The sequence below is a fragment of the Octopus bimaculoides genome, chromosome 1 (assembly GCF_001194135.2).
Source record: "Octopus bimaculoides isolate UCB-OBI-ISO-001 chromosome 1, ASM119413v2, whole genome shotgun sequence".
In the NCBI taxonomy this organism is placed as follows: domain Eukaryota; kingdom Metazoa; phylum Mollusca; class Cephalopoda; order Octopoda; family Octopodidae; genus Octopus; species Octopus bimaculoides.
This window is the reverse complement of record NC_068981.1, coordinates 71271254-71280629: the sequence shown is the minus strand read 5'-3', so window position 1 is coordinate 71280629 and position 9376 is coordinate 71271254. Positions and strand designations below refer to the sequence as shown.

The 9376-nt window shown below is 30.6% G+C and overlaps 1 protein-coding gene across 3 annotated transcripts in view; it reads right to left on the bottom strand.

Annotated features, from left to right (window-relative positions):
- The window catches only part of LOC106870560 (calcitonin receptor), a 271896-nt gene that overhangs the window by 135275 nt on the left and 127245 nt on the right, over positions 1-9376 (bottom strand). The gene's annotated exons all lie outside the window — the stretch shown is intronic.

The following is a 9376-nucleotide window of genomic DNA, read 5'->3' as shown; positions in this document are numbered from 1 at the left end:
AATAATAATAAATACCATGATACAGTACCAGACATTGGCTTTCATGGCTTCTGATCTTAACTGATTGGAAGTGTTAGCATGTACATGTTTTTCCTTGGTATGAAAGATGGGCTACATCAAATATTCTGCTCAATACCACAGATTTGCTTGTCAGCTGCTTGACCTTAACCAGTTGATCATGTCCTTTGTTGGGTGACGATATATGCATCTGTAATCGCGAGCAGAAGCAGTGTGGGGACATCATAGTTCAGAGGAATTCTTTGGAGTTTGAATAATTCACCTCTGGAAACATGGATGTTTTGCTCAACATCCTTAAACAACCCTTATTCAAGGACCATTTGAGTGGGATGAGCTACTCGACTTAAAGAAAATTTTAACTGGGCTCCCACCTTCAAGGTCATGCGCTTTTTATCTTGATATGTGATCACCATGTCGCGTACATTTTGTGATGCATGTGCCAGGTGTACCCTTATCAGACGGGTAGTCATGATGGGTATACTGGGTTTCGTATATTTATACCCCAATGTCACTTTGATGGTATTTGGATCATACACATAAACCAACAAAATTCACTATAATTACTGTATCTCTCTGAATGGTTGGTACTTGACCGTGCACAGCGCTTCATCAGTCAAATAACCGATGTAAACTCTTGGAAAGCAGTGAAGTAAAATAAGCGATGAAAGGCAAAATTTATTAACGCAATGACGTCATTTACCAGTGTTACTATGTACTACTTCTATCAGCTACAATGTTCAAGGAGATTGTATAAAAGTCAGGTAATAATGGTTTCAAATTTTGTGGGGTCAGCAATTTCGGGGGAAGGTGTAACTCGATTACAACGACTCCAGTGTTCAACTGGTACTTATTTTATCGACTTCGAACGGATGAAAGATAAAGTCGACCTCGACGGAATTTGAACAGACGGACAAAACACAACTAAGCACTTTGCCCAGCGTACTAACAATTCAGCCAACTCGCCGTCTTATACTACTACTGCTACTACTGCTACTACTGCTACTACTACTACTACTACTACTACTACTACTACTACTACTACTACTACTACTACTACTACTACTACTACTACTACTACTACTACTACTACTACTTACTACTACTACCACCACCACCACCACCACCACCACCAACACTACTACTACTACTACTACTACTACTACTACTACTACTACTACTACTACTACTACTATAAAAAGAAGACCTGGAATTTTTTAGGGCAGGTTAGTCGACTACGTCGACCCAAGTGCACAACTGGTACTTATTTCATCGACCCCGAAAGGATCAAAGCAAAGTCGGCCTCAACGGAATTTGAATTCAGAACGTATAATAATAATGATAACGAAATCTTAACTCTGTATCTATTCTCTTTGCACTGCAATATGTCATTGTTAACCATAGACAACATTCACAATAAGACATCCAAGTTTATCATTTAAGGTTTGTCGGAGAGATTTGGAACAACCCGTATAAAACAAAGCAACAACAACGACGAAATAATAATAGTAATAGTAATAATGATAATAAAATAATGATAATAATAATAATAATAATAATAATAATAATAATAATAATAATAATAATAATAATAATAATAATAACAAAAACAACAACAAAAGCGTTTGGTATCCTTCCACATGGCTGAATTGTGAAATGCTTGGGCCTGTATCAAATGTCTACATTTATTTATAATTTTCTGTCAAATAGTATGAAGCTTTGAATGACAATCTTGGATATTAAATTAATAGACATATTCTGTGAATGTTGGTGACATCAATATAAACTGCACATTTTCCAAGGTGATTCTCTATCAACTCCTCGCTTTTGTATAGGTCTCACCACTCCCTCACTAAGCAATTAAGTGACGCAATATATTGTGTACAGAGTACACAATAAATCAGTCAACGACTTCCTTTACATGACGTATCTAAAGTTTTTGCAAAGAATGATCAACTGCTGGAAGGATTTTAAAACATTGTATGACAATTCAATGAGAAAGTAAAAAGTAAAAAAAAAAAAAAAATACACGTCTGCAAATCAATTATTGAAAAGAATATTAATACATCTGCATTCGTATCTTCGTCGTTTACACACATAGACATACACACATTTACATATATGCAATATACATACACAAACATACACAGACTGGCAGACAGAGACACAAACGCATGCGTGTGCGCACACAATATATATGCATACAGAAATACCGTATATGCTGGAATAAAAGTTAACCTCGTGTAAAAGTCAGATGTAGTTCTTGTTTTCTGTTTTTATAGTTTGCGTATTAAAATTTGGTTGTGAAGGAACTGTCCTGTGTGTAAATGCTACGGTAAGGACATTATTATGCGTTTTCATTCATATAAATAATAGGCTACGGCATGCCAAAATTTTTTAGTGAAAAAGGTCTACAGTTACTGTGGTATAGTTAAGAAAATTGTAAGTGAATGTGTCGAGTTCAATGATGAGTATTCAATTGTTCAATCAACAGGACTGCCTAGTCATTGAATTACGTGTAAGTAGTTGAGTATTACAGATGCATCGAATCCTTTAAGAGAATCTGAGAAAAGGTATGTGTCAAAGCTAGGCATTTGCATTACAAGCACAATCTGTCAAACGGGATGCTGCACACATTCTGTCGACCAAATTTCATTCACACATGAAATACAGTATACCTATACTGAGACCTCGAGATCGTGAATTGAACTTTTTTAACCATTTACTGTAGTACAATTAGTATGACGCCAAATATATCACACAAACATTATAACTTTTAAAAAATATATAAATTGGATCGTACACATTAACCAACAAAATTCACTATAATTACTGTATCTCTCTGAATGGTTGGTACTTGACCGTGCACAGCACTTCATCAATCAAATAACAGATGTAAACTCTTGGAAAACAGTGAAGTAAAATAAGCGATGAAAGGCAAAATTTATTAACGCAGTAACGTCGTTTACCAGTATTACTATGTACTACTTCTATCAGCTAAAATGTTCAAGGAGATTGTATAAAAGTCAGGTAGACGCCGAATCTCAAATTCACTTACACGAACAACTGATCTTCGTTCCTGTGTAGCACTTGTAGAAGATACTCTTGTAGTGTAGTGTTGGCTATAAAATAAGTAGTCATATAATAGCATTCTAATTAAAAGTTACTGAATTTGTCGAGAAAATAAATATTTATGAAAGAATGACCGTAGTGAGAGCGAGTTAATGCTTACGTAACTCATAGTCTAAAGATTCGAATACCATTTATCTTCTTTTACCATTAATGTATTATCTCAAATGTCTACCAGTTCCTACTTTATCACTGATAATGTTGTTTCTGTTGCTATGAGATTTAAAACGCTATGACGTTTAGCATAGGGAATTTAATAAAGAGTGTTTCGTTAAGTAGCCAAGTGGCTTCAATTCTACATTTGAACCTGCGCCAGGATAAACATCTCCATAGTCTGGTCATATTGAATGAAATCTTTTATTTCCTCTACAAAGTAGACTTGATAAGAATGACTCTCATATATATATATGTGTGTGTGTGCGCGCGTGTGTGTGTGTGTGTGTGTGTGTGCGTGCGTGTGGTGTGTGTGTGTGTGTGTGTGTGTGTGTGTGTGTGTGTGTGCGTGCTGATACATTCGGGCGGAATATCACCGAAATATGCATTTTATTATTAACTGCAATAAGCATGTTATTCGTATTTTTACCCAAATGAGCAGGTTCAGAAAGACAATGTTTTGTAATCTGAAGGTCGAGTTGAAATAGATAAAAAAAAATCTAAATACATTTATTGTGAAAATGTAATTGAAAACATTAAAATAGGAAATAGAAATGCAAATTGATCTTTTGATGATTCTCAAGAATTTAAGAAAAACGGAATAAATATAAATGTATTTATAAAAGAAAATCCATGCTTTTTCCAGAGGGCATATTTAAGGGTCTCAAAGGTCTCATAAAATCAGCAAATATAGTGATGTTTATTCACTCTTGCGTTAGACAGTTAAAATGTTATTCAGATGTACAATCGTCACTTTATTTCATTGATGTTCAGTATTATATCTAGAGAGAATAGCATTGGTTTTGGCAAACTATTTTATCAAGGAAAAAAATAGTGTTAGTATTTTCCAGCCACTTTGTGACACATTTTAGAAGCATCTCATCGAGATTTAAAACTAAGATTTCTAAATAGAGATATGCTGATAAATTTAAACGCCACTTAATAGCAAATCAATCACACAAATTAATTAGAAATGTCTCGACCAGAATGTTTTTAGCGATAACACTGTTCCTTTTCTGGCAGAATAGTTAAATCGCCAGGCGAAATGCTTAACGATATTTCGTGTGTCTTTACGTTCTGAGTTCAAATTCTGACGAGGTCGACTTTGCTTTACATCCTTTCCGGGTCGATAAATTAAGTACCAGTTGCGTACTGGGGTCGATCTAATCGATTGCCCTCCCCACCCAAATTTCAGACCTTGTACCTATAGTAGAAAGAATACTGTTTATTTTCAGTTAAAGCAAAAACACAAACAAATGAAAAATTGAAATATTTCATAATTTTACAATTGGAAAAAAATATTAAAAAGGGAGAAACATTGTCTAACACATTTACAAAACCTACTTATCAATCTTTTTGGAGCATTCCTCATGTGTATCGAGGTGGTGCTGCTACTAAACCTACAAAAGTACACTAGAGCACGTCAAGAAGAAGTGCCTTTGAGTTCGAATATTGCCAGGATTGTCATACCCTTTCTTCGTTTATGTATTAGCAACTTGACAATTTTTTTTAATGCAATTAAGAAACCTAGGTAACCAGAAAAAATTGAAATTAAATAATTGTACAGATACTTAATAGAATTAAATTCATATAAATTTCAATGAAATTTGATAAAATAATTAATCCCATTTACATTAGATAAAATCTTACAGCTGAAATTTAATATTTGCGATTAGATACTGCAATCAGTCTTGTGGGAAGATAACCATACGTTTCTATTTTTCAATTGTTGACTGTATGCTGAGTTAGTATTTTCATTAAATTTCATGATAAAAATGTCACGATAAATTTTGAAACTAAAGTTAATTTATGATTCAAAGACCATCAAATGTAAACAGCTATCTGGTGTACAGATTATATAAATTCAAAGGAATCAGCAGTAAACAACGTAACTTACATGTTAAATGAAGTAATGAAGCATTGCAAATTGATTACCCACTTGCAAACGGTGCATAAAAAGCAGGATATTATGCGATGCAAAGTTTTGTCTGACAGTACAAAAACAGTACACACTTCACAATATAATTTGTTGTTGATCGCTAAGTATTGAAATGCCAGTTGTTCAAGAACTTATTCTGTTAGAAGTTTGTCATGTTCTGGGCATTGTTTTGCCATATATCACTAACAGAAGAACTAAGGCTAATCCCTTTGACCGAAATAAGCAGTACGAGGCATATAGATGAACTAAATGAGAATACAAAAGATGTGTGCGAACAACAGATTCAATATTACGGTCTGATAAGTAAATTTGTCAACAATTGTTTTTCAATAACTATCAGTCTTTTGTGATGCACTTTACAGAAGACAGAAAATGTTCTGGTAAAAATATAGAATCAAACCGAAAGATATCTTGAAAGAGCTTCGATTTTTTGTGTGTGTCGGGGATGCATTTATTAGTTTTTAAAAGAGAAGAATATTACTGTTGTCAAAAAATTGCTTATATAACAATTGGAAAATACTGTTTATACAACAATTGGAAAATAATCATTCCGAATCGCTCATAGCTTCTTCATTGTTTCATGTTGCAAGAGCATACTATCTTACTTATGGTACTTAACCAGATATAAACAGATATTTTAAATTATTGGATAGAATATTCTTATTTTTGTTGTATACGTATCCATTCATTTAAGTCTTATAGAATGAGAACATTTAATATGCTAAAAAGGAAATAACCAAGAAGTACTTAGATGACATTCCATACGAAGACAGCTGGGCTGTTAAACAATTTTATTTAATAGAAGACATAAAGATTATATATGATCTTTTTTCATAAAAGAAAACAGTCTAGTATGTAGTATCAATATACATAGCAGTTCACGGAAATTGTTGTGAACATTACAGATAAAATCATCGAAAAGACAGAATTACATATTCAAACCTTTGATCATTTGTAAACTTGGCTCTGTTACTGACTGTTTAAGGAGTACCAATGCAGCTTCTTCCCATAATAACATATACTTAATGTAGTAATTATTGTTCTGATAGGCAAGGTTATAATTTGCTTTATACAAATATTTTACTTTCTTCCTAAGCTAGAAGCTTCTTGGAGAAATATCCGGAATAAAGATACAAAATATTGTCTATGTTGAGAATTATCTAAATAGTTTCCTAAGAAAGTCAATGAAGATGTGCAAGTTCCTTTCTTGATTTTTTATCTAGTAATATCTTAATTTCGAGAAAATAACGTTGTTTCTTAATTGTAGATATGATAACTTTGATAACTTTAATGAATAAAATCTGAGTACATATACATAAATACATGCATGTATACATAAATATGTACAAAATCCAGTATATTATCGGGATCAGGAAAGAAATAGAACATTTATTGGTAACTGTTTAGAAACTAAAACTTATCTATTCACATTTGTACCTATAATAATCAGCATATTCAGTCACGTTTCTATGTGCTTAAACAATAATCTTGCTAAAAAATATTGTGCAAATTTAGTCTCTCAGCTGAACAGTGATTTTTATAAGGTTCTAGCTTCTCATATTTAAATTCTGTTTATAGATTTCTGTTTCAAATTTATGAACCAACGCTTTTCACAAGTATAAAGTTAAAGAACTGTATAAGAGATTTATACATATATGCATTCATGCACCCACAATCATTATTCATCAAATGGTATTCTAAAGGACATTTACAGAGATGATTTGTTAACAACACCACCTTATTCTCTTGTTAGCTTAGAATTCAAACTTATTTTTGCTCTACCAATTGTATAACGCCTATAGTGTAGATTTAAACGTAATCTAAGTGTGTAGTTAAAAAATAAAGTACATATTATGTTCTAATTCTAACCAATTTACTATCCTTGAAAATGGAACTTGGAATTTTACTCAGGTATCGTACCATTTAGAAATATTTTAATCTGAGAGTCTATCTTACTCCAGACTAAGAAAGGCCAATGAAGCTGATGATTTGCTTAGTATTATGTGGGTCGATGACTGCAAGGAAGTGTTACAGTTGAAAAGGAGAGGATTTATAGAGATCATCATTGTGCAACTGGTTCTAATATAGGCCACAGTTTCCTCAGATTCTTAGTTACAAGCTAACGAAATCAGATTTTTATTGCTTTAAAGTCAGCTATTCTCAAGAGACGTTGCTGTAACGACGGAGGATTTAGTCGATTGGATCTACCACAAAATAATACTGGGATGTATTTTTATCAACGAAAATGAAGCTCACCAGCAGAATACGTTTTGGAATCATAAGTTGTGTTTATGTGTTTATTGATATAAGTACGTAATAGTATGAAGAAGTTGATTAGATCCTTTGCATTAAGCAAAAGACTTGTTATAAGAAATCTGGAAAATGTCGAATAAAATTTTGCAAGTATTTTCTATAAACATAGCTATCATTTTCAAACGTACTGGTAAGGCTAATCTAAAACTTATACGTAGTCTTCTTGTCATTGTAATATAATTAACTTATATAACCTTATCCTCATTATACTGAATGGCTATAATTTGTGTCTTCGATATAAAGTTACCAGTTAAGTGAAGCCCATGATATGCAGAAGATATTACTAATTCAATCCGTGTTCGAGGTTATCTTATTCATTTTACTATCTTTCTGTGAAATATTTCAATTATTCACAACACAGTTTTGTTTCTAAATGCGATATCATTGTTGTTTGCAGGCAAATCATATAGTATTATTGAATGAAATCGTATTTATGTCATGGTATTGTAAATGAGAAAGTAAAACCGTGTATTTCGATAGGGCAGATTCTAAATCTATTGAACATTACAACGGCTTATATATCTACAAACTACGTTTGTTTAGTAAAATTCTAGTTATATATTAATTAGTTTCTTCAAGTAATTCCAAGCTGAACATCAGTAATGGAATATCATATGAGTTTAAATATATTTGCATAGATATATGTTTGATCTAGTTTATAACTGAAACTATAGATTATATTAGCTAATACCTTTAAAAAATATCTTGACTCTATAAGGTGTACGTTTTAATGTTTTTTTCCACCTTTATGAACTGTAATTGTAACTATTAGAAAACCAATGGAGAATACCTAATATGATAACTGTGAGTAATTACTTTATTAATTATTCAAGTAGAGGTGCTTTCAGGACAAAAATATGCAAACTTTATGCATACTTTGTTTATAATTTATCTTTTTAAAAATATGACATGTATTTTAGATATGTAGTTGTGAGAAATTAGGGATGGGAATGCAAAAGTGATATAGTTAGCGCCTATGTTCATGAATTTAAAACATTTTGATAGCAACATTCTTCATTAGATCTATATCTATATGTTAGATGCTATATCTAGCATATAAAAATACATCCATTTCTAAGACGATGAATCCACACACGCATACATCCGCCCACTAGCCCACAAATAACTGGTTCGATAAGGCGATCGATTTAATCGTCATCCACTCCAAGAAAGAACTCAAGACTAAAAAAAATAAGGAATGCTTGTCTTCCTACAACGACTCATATATCCTCAGGGAAGGTAGAGACGTCCCTGCTCTCTTTCCCTACTCTCATTTATATATATATAAGAGAGAGTATATATATATATATATATATATATATATATATATATAAAAATAAATATATATATAAATAAATATATATATATATAAATAAATATATATATAAATAAATATATATATATATATAAATAAATATATATAAATAAATATATATAAATAAATATAAATCAATATATATAAATATATATATATATAAATAATATATATAAATAAATATATATATATATATATATATATAAATATATATAAATAAAGTGATATAAATAAATATATATAAATAAATATATATATAAATAAATATATATAAATAAAGTGATATAAATAAATATATATAAATAAATATATATAAATAAATATTTATGAATAAATATATATAAATAATATATATATACATATAAATAAATATATATAAATATAAATATATATATATATATATATATATAAATATATATAAATAAATATATATATATACAAATAAATATATATATATATAACTAAATATATATAAATAAATATATATAAATAAATATATATATATATAAATA